The sequence below is a fragment of the Gambusia affinis genome, linkage group LG06, assembly GCF_019740435.1.
Source record: "Gambusia affinis linkage group LG06, SWU_Gaff_1.0, whole genome shotgun sequence".
In the NCBI taxonomy this organism is placed as follows: Eukaryota; Metazoa; Chordata; class Actinopteri; order Cyprinodontiformes; family Poeciliidae; genus Gambusia; species Gambusia affinis.
The window spans coordinates 6920655-6933743 of record NC_057873.1 but is presented as its reverse complement, the minus strand read 5'-3'; the positions used below and the strand labels follow the sequence as shown (position 1 = coordinate 6933743).

The 13089-nt window shown below is 37.4% G+C and overlaps 1 protein-coding gene across 1 annotated transcript in view; it reads left to right on the top strand.

Annotated features, from left to right (window-relative positions):
* The first annotated feature begins 787 nt into the window (after positions 1-787).
* tenm4 (teneurin transmembrane protein 4) overlaps positions 788-13089 on the top strand; it is a 225673-nt gene continuing 213371 nt past the window's right edge. The window contains exon 1 of the mRNA XM_044118604.1: positions 788-812. The gene's annotated coding sequence lies outside the window, so the exon portion shown is untranslated. The remainder of the gene's footprint in view (positions 813-13089) is intronic.

Below are 13089 nucleotides of genomic sequence, written 5' to 3'. Positions count from 1 at the left end.
AATGCTCAAAGGCTCCAAGTCAGATTTTAAGCAAATAAGAATAGAGCAGTCTCCCTTGACGGGTATTCCTCCGCTTCCATTGCTGGAAAACACCATAAAAAGGTGGGGAACATGTCTCCTTGAAATGACGTCAGTCGAGAGAGATTTTATTTCCACAACGGATATGCTGTCATACATAATGCAGAAGTATTCATACCCACTTAAGTTTTGTTTGTATGATTTTGTAGTTTCTTTTTTTATGTACAAAAGTGAACCTTTGTACTGTGTTTTTGTATGTCTGTGATTCTGATGCACAAGCGACATCTGAAAATAACAGCAGTGGACGACAAAGCCACTTCTTTGGTCCCACCGGTGGTGAATTTTTGTCAATATATAGGTTTTGATTAAAATGCAATTAATTGCAATTAAGTAATTACAGGCTCTGCAATTGATTAAAAAAATTTAATCTGGTCCCACCACTAATGAGAACTCTTGCAAGGCACAATTGTTTCTTTTTCTAAAACTAAATGAGCTCTTATTTTGTTTACTCAAGGGCTTAGAAGTTATTTTACTGAATTTTCTCTAAACACAGATTGGCTGTGCTTTATATTCTTCATCCAGGAATATTTGAATTGATTGACCACTGACATTTTGAAGTGTTTCCTCTGTGATGCAAATTTTAACTCCAAGAGTTGTCAAAAGGCTATTATTTTCAAAGTCTTCACACCTGCCTCCTCCTCCACTCCTCAGTCGAGTTGACTGCGGAGCCACAGCTCAACGTGACCGTTTCAAAGATGACATTTTATCGAGACCATCTTCAGCTGCGAGTGTGGGTGAGTGCGGACGGTGCTCGGGTCAATTGTCCCCAGTGTCCACAGCTGTTGCGAGGTGTGTGCAGTGCCATACAAATTGCATACTGCCTCTACTTTTTCCCCTTCCTGCATCTCCCTACTAGCGTTCATCCAGGCACAGGAAAATAAACACAGTGTGAAAAACACCATCAAATCACAAAATGGTGGATAGGAAATGCTAGAAAATCTCAGCACAGCTGATGTAAAGCTGATGAAAAACTTATTCGTGCATCAAACTGAAACAAATAGGGAACCTTTAACATTAAAAATCCCATATTCTGTAATGAACAGCTATCTCCATCTACAAAAGGCAATCCAAACGATTGTTAAACACTCAGAGTGGTGATAAAACTCCGTGGGTGCATGAAAATGTAGCAGCAATAACAAAAAAGGAACATAAGCTCTGCATGTCTGCAACATCCATTGCCAATAACCACCACATGTGGGTTTATGTTTGTCAGTAGTTACACCTCAACACAAATAGCTTCCAACCTAATTCAGCAGGCACAAATTAGGAAAAAAACAACACAGTTGATTCAATCAGTTAAAAGTATCTGAACAAAATAATGAATTTTGGTTCCACAAGGCTAACCTTTGGCTCAAGTTTTCCAGCATTATCACAAGGTGCTGCCAGTCCAAAAATTGAAATGACCAAGCAGAATGGAGCTTCCCAGAGCACTGTGACCTTTGGTAGCCACTCCATCAGCTGCTCATCACCTTAGTCTCATTTATCAGGCACAGTGCTCTCTGCAAAGGTTCACAGGTGAAGCCCCTGATGGGGTCACATGAGATGTCGGGTCATCTCACATTATCTTGGCTTGAGGCAATGAGCAAGTCAGTGGAAACACGGCGCTTGTTGGTCAGTTCTAAATAAAATAGATGTTCTGCAGCTGTGGTGTTGCTCTGGTAAAGAAGTTTCATCTTATCTCTGATTAGTTTTCACAGCTGAGGGAGTCTGAATTTGTAGGAGATTTGAAAAGTGATGTAGGAAAACTAAAAAGTGAAAAGTCACAGCTTAACAATCATATTCACACTGCTGAACTTTATAAATAAGCCTGTCTTTTTTTTAAAAAACTGTGAAAAAGCAATTTGTTCACTGCAGGAGTTCCTGCAACAGAGACATTTGTTTCAATAGCAAATTTATCAGTTTTCAAACTTTTTTTCCTTTTTTTTTTTTACAGTTGCACCTTTCAATTATTAATTAGTTGGGAAGTATTAATTACCGTAGTTCTGACAAACAATAAAAATGTACATTTAGATTTTTTTTGTTCCATACATTAAAAAGATGTTTTCTGGCATTGGTTATGATACTTAACATTTAATTTCTTTACACTTTGTATACTTGATGTAATAATAAGGATAACAATAAGGAGTTTGTTGATAAACAGTACTAAAGGCAATAATTATTGAAACATTATACATTGCATATTTATTTACAATGATGAATAAATTGTTTTGATGACTACAATAATTTATCCAGTAGCATTTAATTTAAATCTAATTTTAATCCTGAAGTCAACATCTCTGCTTTTGTATCTTGAATGAATACATTAAACACACCTATAAAAATTATTGCAAAGACACTCCATAATTTTATCATGCCCAATTGGACATCGGCTATACTCAAGGACTTCTGGGTTATCTACAGAAGCCAAACTCAATAATGAGGCGCACAAAATAGAGTGCGTCCTTCAAACTGGTCCGTTTGAGTGCCATGGATGGCAGTTAGCATCGGATATCGACACTCTGAAAGAAACAAGATGTAACAGAGACATTGTTCTGATTCAGGCATTTGCATGTGCTGTTATCCGCCACTTTCATTTGGAGAGCTCTCACATGCAGGCCTGTGCAGGTTTGTCGTGATCACACTGTATATTTGCGAGCTCACGCATGGGGAGAACTACTGTCAGATGAGACACTTTCTGTTGAGTTATTCAAAAGAGTCTCTCAGCTGAAGGATTTAGGCCATTACAGTTAATGTACTTGCAAAACCAGGATACTTTGTCAAGCTTTTCATCACGGACCAGCTGTCATACTGAGATACTTGTGTTTCTGAAACAATAAAGGACATGCTGTTCACTTTAAACCTTTAAATATGCTGTTAGTTAATTTGGTGTGGCAAGGATGTCATAATTCATTTAAGCTGATTTTAGGGTAAATATTTAATGACAGCAATGGACTCTATGTCATATAGACTGCTGTGCAAAGGCATTTTTGCACATTTTTTTATTTTCATATTACGTAATGATCCTTTGTTCTTTGGGTTTTATATTGTGTGTGTGCTCTGTATTGTAGTTGCCATGTTTTGTTATGAAGCTCTCTGTTTCCTTGTTCAATTTCTTCCCACATATTCATTCTGAATAAATTAATATATTTAAAAGTTCATTGATTTCCGTAATTCGGTTCACAAAGTGAAACACATTTAATAGATTCATTACACATAGGCTGATGTTTTTGAGCCTTTAATTCTGTTAATTGTGATAGTTTGCTAATGGAAGCAGGACATTGAAGATTAGAATATTATGTCAGATCAATAAAATACATTTTGAAAAAAACAATCAGTTTGACTTGTTTTGGAGGAGAACCTGCATGGCCAACTGTTTGGGATTCAGTCAACTTATTCATTGAGGGGGAATGTGATGGAAACAGATGCTGGACAGCACAATTCATAGCCAGACTTGACAGAGAGGATGGAAAAGGTAGAAAAAAGTCACATTTGTCATGATTCATAACCATGGCAACAAGGTGGTTTTTTTTTTTTGTTGTTGTTTATTTTTACTTGTACCTGGGAGAACTACAGCTGAAAATACAAGAGGAGTTGAAAATGAGGCATCAAGGATGCAGATCAGGATCAAATAGCAGAGAGAGAAGGAGGCAGGTCAAACCATCTCTTCCATCCATCATAGTAAGCAAGAATCATATCTTTGCTCACCTTTCTAATCATGCGGTCAGACAGAAATTTGGGCTATTTTCACAACTGATTGTCAAGTAGACTCAGTTCGATTGGGAACCAAAATTACAACATTTGTTCCATTTTCAGCTGGTGCATTTCACTTTTACACTGCACTGTGTCAAACAAACCAAACCCTTGGAAAAAACTGCTCCTCCCTCACAAAAAACTCTTAAAAGGACACAGAGAGAATCTTCTTTCTTCAGAAAATGTAAACTAAAATTAAGCGGCATCATATTTGAGCTATTGTAGGATTTCACTTTTGTCTTTGGCAAAAAACCAAGAGATATTTCTATCACTAATGCTAGACTTCTGCAGCTCTACTTTTGGAGCATTATCTGGTCCGCTTGGCATTCACATACTCATTCAAACTGCACCAGAATTCATTTCAACCAAACTGAGATCTAGGCTTTGCAAGCAGACCAGAGTTTGTTGTTTTTTTTTTTTGGTCCACATTGGAGTTCAGTTGCGCATTCATACCTACCCAAAACAAACCAGACTTTCAAGAAAAATGAACTAGAATTCCTTTAAAATGGACCAAACATGGCTGTTGAGAAAGGACCTGTATAGAGGAATGACGAAAACAAATGAGATGGATTAGCAGTGCTTACAAACAACTGATGGGGACATAGAACTATGGAAAATCCTCTTTGTTGCCCAGATTTTGAGCTCATAGCATGTCATTACAGTCATGCCTCAGCATCTTCATTTGGAGACTGACTGCAAATGGAGACCCTTTCTGCCCACAATTTCACCATAAAATCTTTAAAGATACTTGGATGATGTTAATTATGACATTTAATATTCTTTTGGGATAAATAAAGTATTTTTAATTGAATGAAAGGACATGGAAAACACTATCAAGTCTTATTTTAAACTAAAGCATTTTTTTTACTGTGACAAAATATGTCAAGTATTTCAAAAAATATAGTTCCTGGTATAAATAAACCTGTTTAATGAATCCACCATGTGAAATAAAAAAAGACATCCCGGATTAGTCTGGGAACCGCAAGTTTATTCCCGCTATCCAAGATGTACCATATAATCATCTGCAAAAGCCAAGATGGATCAGCATGAGGCTGGAAGGACCTGCAGGCGGACACAGCAACAAAATATCTGACTGGTAGCCATTCTGAGTGTTTATAAGAGAGCCTCAGCAGGACTCATCTCTGCAGTACTATCAAACCTCACAAACACTGGATGAAATGAATACTGTATGAGCTTGTGGCTGGGCGGCTGATTAGACAAAAATTGCAGGATGCAAGGCAGCAGCTAACTCTTTGTTTGAGGCAAGTGAAAAAGTATTAAATGAGAATGCAGATAAGAAGAAAAAGCCCGGTCAGCTAATGACTGGTTTCAGGAACAGTGTGAGCGTAGTGGTAGTGGGCTTTACAGTTACCCTAACAGCTCTGCAGCGCACCGAAAAGAAAAGAAAAGAAAAGAAAAAAAGACCCAAAAGGATTACTTGATTTTGATAAAAAATGAAATCCAAGTCAGTGCAGAAAGAGTTCAAAAGCTTAAAAAACATGCATACACTGGGACTGTAGTTTTTTTGTATGTGTATGTAATATTTTTATTGAACACAGCTGCTTCCATTCTGTGCTTTTAGATTACATCTGTTTTTATAATGCACAGTGCGTCTACCCTCTAAGACATCATAACCCATATGTTAGGCTGCGACTCAAGTCAACCTCTGTAAAAGTAATGATGGGCTGTTCGTGACATGCATGGAGACTCCGTTTCACGCCGAGCTCATTTACAAGCCTGAGCAGCCCGGCTCCTCTCGGTGTCGGTCATAACTCAGCCTTTTAGTGAGGGACAGCGCAGCGGATGAGGTCAGAGCACGGACGCTGCTCGCTTGCTGATAATAGCTGATGCCTTTGAGTGGTCTTCAGAGTGGGATCCTTTGCAAAAAATGTTCTGATTACATTCATATTCAAACCTCACACAATGAAGTGATCAAGGGCCTTTTTCTCAGGGTCGGAGAAGAGGCAGCACTCTGCTCAAAGACAGTCTCTTTCAATTGTTTTGATCAACTGAAAATGACTCAACAAGCCTCTAGTTCTCCTCTATAATTGAAGAAAATTGGATGGAAAAAAATATAAATTATTGTGGAGCTACTTAGCTTTTATTATGATGTACTACCCCTGTATGGGTTTTGTATAATGCATTGCAAACTAAGCCTTTTTAATAATTCAAAAGCCGTGTTGCATCCAATACATTTACATGCCTCTGTGCATATGCTTCAATAGCTAGCTTCTGAAGGTGTCTGTGTGACTGTGTTGCAGCTATTTTATGCTTTGAGCCACATACTGATAATTGCCAGCTGAAGGGAGCTGAGGCAAAGACTTGCTGCACTGCTGAATTGGTAAATTGACCCTAGACCCTGACACCACACTTCAGCTCATATTAAGACAACACGGTCAGGGCACTGCGACTTGATTTTGACAGACGTGCAGTCCTTATCGCTGCTGGTCACCACTAATCATATGCCTCCATGGAGCACTGGCTCAGGAGGCTGGGAGGACAGAGTTTCAAGGACAGACTGGCCCAGCGTTTCTTTTTCAGATGAATAAGCCAGCTGGTGCGTTTGTCATCCTGTGTAACCTGGTGTGACCGCGTTGACACAATCTGCAGACTTTTAAAAGCCAATAAAAACATTAATAAAGTGTTTTGATCCAAGTAATCTGCCCTCTGGCAATGACCATTTCATACTTCAAGGTGCTTAAGTCATATTATGTGCTGCCTTTTAAAGACTTTTTTTTTTTTTTTTTTACATTTTGTCATGTTACATTTAGCCACAAACTTTAATGTAAAGATTAATTCATGAAATTCTAATATGTATCTCAAAATTGGTCAAATAAAATAGAATATTTTGAAAATAGTAACCATTGAGCAGGTATTAAGCTTTTTTTTATGAAGTCCTCAGTTTTTTTATTGATGTGTTTTTATGGGCCAGATTATATACATATGTATATACCGTAGCTATATAAGTAAATAGTAATAGTTAAAGTAATACTTTAAAAAGCAGAATGAAAATAGGAATCACATACACTTGTTCATTGTTTATTGAAATTCAGAGTTGTATGCCATATTTTTACATTTTTACCAACCATTATGTTTCTTCTCTATCCCACAGTCAAGTGCTGCAATGTATTATTTACTTAAAATCCCAGTGAAGTAGAATGTATACCTTTTTAGATGTTAGTAGTTGCACTGTGACAAAATGTGAAAATTTTCAAGGGTTATTATGAATAATTTTGCAAGGCTCTCTTAATTGTTTGAGGCAGCTGGGAACTTCATGTTTATTTAAAATTAAACGATACAGTCTCATAATTCTTAGCTGCCAATAATTCATTTAGAAATATCATCTCTAATTACAGGGTTCCTACACATTAAACAAGATAACCTACGGCAGAACAGAGCTGACAGCTGACACATGACTATGATTGCAAATAAGCATTCCCATTGGGTTTAAAAATTAGAGCTTTCTTCACAGAAGAGGAAATAGTAGCAATAATAGAGATATATTAAATGGGAACTCTCTTACTGAAGGTCGGTTCTTCAAGGTTCTGTTAACAATGCAGAAAAAAAAATTATGTGTACAGCTCAAGTTAACCTCGAATGTGTTTATGCATGAAGGACAAAGCTAAGGCAATGAGAAAAATGTTATTTACTGTGAGCGTTCCTGACCAGAAAATAAAAATTGCTAATTGGGTCTTTGCAGGGCAATTTGTCTTTAGTCAAAAACCTGTCAAATGTTTCAGTAGAGGTTAAGGTGCACCATCGGCGTGCATAATCACTAACAGCATCAGAGCTACCGCTATAGAAATTTGTCGGTTTTCCTCCATTTTTCCTCTGCTTTATGTCTTGTTTCCTTGTGAATATCTTATTTAACACTTTATAATTTAACTTTAGTTCTTTTGTGGAAAAAGAAACATTCAAAAAGAAAATGATTGCCTTCTTGTCATTGTCGCTGTGGCTCTAAGAATTCCCATTATTGGCGTTCACAGCAGCAATCCTCTCATCTGCATGGTGGCAGTCCTACTCCCCACACAAGGACAAGAAATTGGACCTCGGTGGGGAGCTAAATGTGCCTTCAGTCCCAACAATCTTAACATTAATCTTGTTTCATCAATGTTCTCTGAAATAAATAGCAGTGCAGAGCCCTGATCCCATTACAGTTTGAGGGAAATGGCTTCAATCTGACAAGCAAGAGAACTGCAGGAAAAAGTTTGCCTTGTAAAAAAGTTGTGATGGCAACCTGGCTCTGTAATTTGACAGGAAAATCCTCAAACAGGTTCGCTAAAATTAAAAGCAAACAAATTGGAAGCGGTAATTCACTTGCTGTCAACTTGGAGGTCTTGGGACAAAACCTCAAAACAAGCAGGAGGTTCAAGAGATTGTTTTTTTTAACAGGCACTAAACGGGGCAGTCACCTGGCTGCTAGCGGAGCTAAATGAAATGCAAACCGTGAAGATGCTCTGATATCTGCATGTCAAGTTGCTCTTGAGCAGCTTAACAATTGGAGTTTTATCACTACTGGAAGTCACACAGATTATGAAGCACCAAACATACTGGTAAATTTTTTGAAATACCTCAACTAAACAGCTGAAATTCTTTTTTTATAGTAAATCACAGAGATATACCAAACAGAAATTTTCTGGCCAATTTTATATTGCATAGCTCCGACCTGCTTATTCTGCTCCGAACCCCCACCTTAAAATAAAGAAAAAAATATATATATAATTTTAAAAAATAATTAGTATATAATTAAATAATTATAATTAAAAAATAATTAAATAATAGAAATTTGTCGGTTTTCCTCCATTTTTCCTCTGCTTTATGTCTTGTTTCCTTGTGAATATCTTATTTAACACTTTATAATTTAACTTTAGTTCTTTTGTGGAAAAAGAAACATTCAAAAAGAAAATGATTGCCTTCTTGTCATTGTCGCTGTGGCTCTAAGAATTCCCATTATTGGCGTTCACAGCAGCAATCCTCTCATCTGCATGGTGGCAGTCCTACTCCCCACACAAGGACAAGAAATTGGACCTCGGTGGGGAGCTAAATGTGCCTTCAGTCCCAACAATCCTTTTAATCTTTCATCAATCATGTGCTAGCAGTGCAGAGCCCTGATCCCATTACAGTTTGAGGGAAATGGCTTCAATCTGACAAGCAAGAGAACTGCAGGAAAAAGTTTGCTTTGTAAAAAAGTTGTGATGGCAACCTGGCTCTGTAATTTGACAGGAAAATCCTCAAACAGGTTTGCTAAAATTAAAAGCAAACAAATTGGAAGCGGTAATTCACTTGCTGTCAACTTGGAGGTCTTGGGCGAACCTCAAAACAAGCAGGAGGTTCAAGAGATTGTTTTCCCCGAACAGGCACTAAACGGGGCAGTCACCTGGCTGCTAGCGGAGCTAAATGAAATGCAAACCGTGAAGATGCTCTGATATCTGCATGTCAAGTTGCTCTTGAGCAGCTTAACAATTGGAGTTTTATCACTACTGGAAGTCACACAGATTATGAAGCACCAAACATACTGGTAAATTTTTTGAAATACCTCAACTAAACAGCTGAAATTTTTTTTTAATAGTAAATCACAGAGATATACCAAACAGAAATTTTCTGGCCAATTTTATATTGCAAAGCTCCGACCTGCTTATTCTGCTCCGAAACCCCCCTCCCCCCCCTTAAAATAAAGAAAAAAATATATATATAATTTTAAAAAATTATTAAATAAACTTGATCAAGTCTCATTTAAGGGCTGATTTTAGGCACCAACAGATGCAAATGACTGGGTGACCACAACCCTCTGAAAAGTGTAAAAATGACAATAAAACAGGAAAAACTGGATCCCAGTGGATATAGACTTTTCCAAGATTGGGGGCTTCCGAACATAGCCTATGTTTGATTCAGATCAAGTTCAATTCAGTTGCCTGAAATTCAGTTATTCTAAAAACAATTCACAGCTAATGTCAAAACACAGTAAACAACCAAATCCAGATTATTTACAGTAAAAGACAATGCAGTTTAATTCTGATCTTCATCATTCCAATGAAACACAGATTTGTTGTATCAGATCTAATTGTACAAATCTATCCTGGTTGTCATACAGCAACAAAATATTAACAAAATTAATTAGCCCATATTTTTTTCCTGCCACGTCATCTTTCCAAAGAGTCAGTCAGTTTATCCGTTTGAAGACTGAGTATCTGAAAAACAAATTTTCATTTTTTATTTTTTTTTTTATTTGTTTAAGAATATCAATACTCTTTTGGAGGACCTTGACATTATTTCCTCCAGAAGAAGTAGTCTATGAGTCAACTCAAAGTAATATAGTTCCAAATTTCTCTCTGTAGCAGAACGGACACATATTACTGTTAATTATGCTACAATTAGTGTTCTTACTCACAAGCCATGAAGCAGCAGCCATCACGGCTTTGACACTGATGTTCTGTGAAACAACCAAAACATCCTCCATAGTGCCAATCACCCGGGCTCACTTCATTAGCAAATCTGTGGTCCTCAGACCCTCACCAGGAATGGTTCATCAAACATCTGAGCACCAAAACATCCCTAATTAGGTGAGGAACTATTCGGCTGAGTGGGTATGTTTTTGGAGGGTCTTTTTCACACAGCATCAGGTTTCGTCTGAACAGGCTTTCTGACTTTAAAGAATGGGTGTTTCCTTCTGCACTGAGTCTAAATTACAAAGAGTATTTAGTTGATAAATTTGGGTTGAGCTAATTAAGATAATTAGCTAAGAATTCATGCTGATCATCTGAGCATGGAGCTGAAGCTTAAACTGAAGATAATAACATTGACTCAAAAGAAAAATATTTAAAACTGGCTAAGTATTGAATCAAATTTAGGTGGCATTCAACCATGAGTGTGTTGAATACAAAATCAATACTAAAAAAAAAAATCATGTTATATGTGCTGTTTGACTCTCAGCATGGTGCATTACCCCTGCTGTGAGAGGATAACATTACTGAATACAAACAGCCTTTCATCATATGTTACAAAATACTTTTCTTTAAGCCAGTGTCTTTAAAGCAGTTGTTTTCCTAAATATGTTGCATAATATAACAAAAAAGTCACATATGTGACAGCATTACGCTTATCAACAGCTGGCAGTTCCAGGTTTTAATGGATTGAAATAGAGAGTAAAATAAGACTGGGAGTAGTGGCACACCATAGCCAGGCATTCCCTAATTAGGAATTTTATGAGGCACATAATCTGAGTCACAGCACCAAGCCTGGATCCAAAAGCTAACACATTTCCTAACTTTAATACAACAAGAATGAACAGAGGGAGATGTCACATAGCAACTGTGCAAGTATAGAAATGCCAAATCCATCAATATCCATTTGAATAACTAGAACTACAACACTGTTTTCTTTATTAAAATAGCAAACTAATACATCTAAAAAAAAATGTGAATATTGCAAGAAAAAAATGCAATATTTCTTGCCAATCATCTCAGAGATGAAATGGTCATTTTATAGGGATTCATTACACGCAGAGTAAAATATTTCAAGCTTTTATTTTTTTGTAATTTTATTGATTATGGCTTAAAGGTGAAGAAAACCCAAAATTCAGTGCCTCAGAAAGTTAGAATAACACCAACCAATCAAAAACAGTTGCTTTAAGCTAAAATGTCAAACTTCTGAAAAGTGTGTACATTTCTATAATTGGATGGGCATTCTCTTGCCCATCCAATTATGGGCAAGAGAATGCCCATAATTGCCTCTATGCTACGCTGCAGCATAGAGGCGATCTGGTAAATAGAAGCTCAGATTGTTTTGATAGCTGACTTCAGGTCATCTGCCTTCATTGGGTCTAGTGTCTCTCATCTTCCTCTTGACAACAGCCCAGATATTTGGGTTAAAGGTCAGGGGAGTTTGCTGGTCAATCGACAACTGGAACACCATGGTTATTGAAGCAGCTTTTGGTACCTGTTTGGTAGTGTGGGCAGGCGTGAAGTCCTACTGGAAAATAAAATCAGCATCTCTATACAGCAGAAGGAACCATGAGGTGCTGTAGATTTTCATGGTGGACACCGTGGTGACTGTCAACTTCAGAAATCACACTGTACCAGAACCAGCACTGACCCCAAAGCGTCACTGACTGTGAAAACTTCCCACTGGACTTCAACCAACTTGGACTCTGTGCCTCGCCACTTTTCCTCCAGTCCCTGAAGCCTTGATTTCCAAAGGAAATGCAGAATTTACTTTAATCTAAAAACAGAATTCTGGACCATTGGACAACAGTCCGATTCCTTTTCTGGTTAGCCCAGGAAAGACGTCTGTCTTTGGCTCAGTTGTGACTTGGTACGGAGAATGCCACATTTGTCTGTGTGGGGTGGTTTTTCTTAAATGAATTTCACATGACAATATTCTACCTGTTGTACCTTTCCTACCACACTTTTTTCTTCCACTCAATTTTCTGTTACCATGCTTGCATACACAGCTCTGTGAATGGCCAGCTTCTTCAGCAATGACCTTTTGTGTCTCCTTGTTACCCATAGTGAGAAACAGTTTAAAAGCTCAGGAAACCTTTGCAGGTGTTTTGAGTTAATTAGCTAATTAGAGTGTGACACCACGAGTTTCTATGAATGACCTTTACTACAATATTCAAATTTTCTTAGACAATGTTTTTTGAGTGTTTATCTGTAAGCCGTAGTCACCAGGATTACAGGAGGCAAAACTGTGTGAGTTTCACTTTCTGAAATGACTGATGAGAAATATTACACTTTTAAGTCATATTCATTTTTGACATGTACTAAGAGATGGGTTTTTCACATTTAGTCTCTTTCCATATGTTCAGTATGTTTGAATAATAAAAAAACCCAAAGGTGATTATGAAAGCAGAAAGCCATGGACAGTTAAATTACATGACTGTTGATGCAGTGAACAGGTAATTGTATCTCCATCTGGAGTACTGATTAAGAATAAGCTGTGTGGTTAGATGAGGACAACTGTTGGTATACATTTCTGTACTTCTCTCTTTTTGTGGATTAAATTAACATTCAGCAAAGCATCAAAGTCTTACATTAGAATATCAAAAGTGATATTTATAAAACAAGGAAAGAGCAAAGATCATTAAAACAGACAATCTGGTACCACATTGGAGTGGCCCTCACTCTGCATAGGTCTGAAAATCAGCCACTGTCCCTTTTCGGCAGTGAGAGAGGGCCACCTGACAGACCTGCCCACCAGGTCACATCTGCTCATGGGGAGTTTTTGATCCCCCCACTGTTACCAACTTAGCGCCTTTACAATTTTTATTTATTTATTTATTTT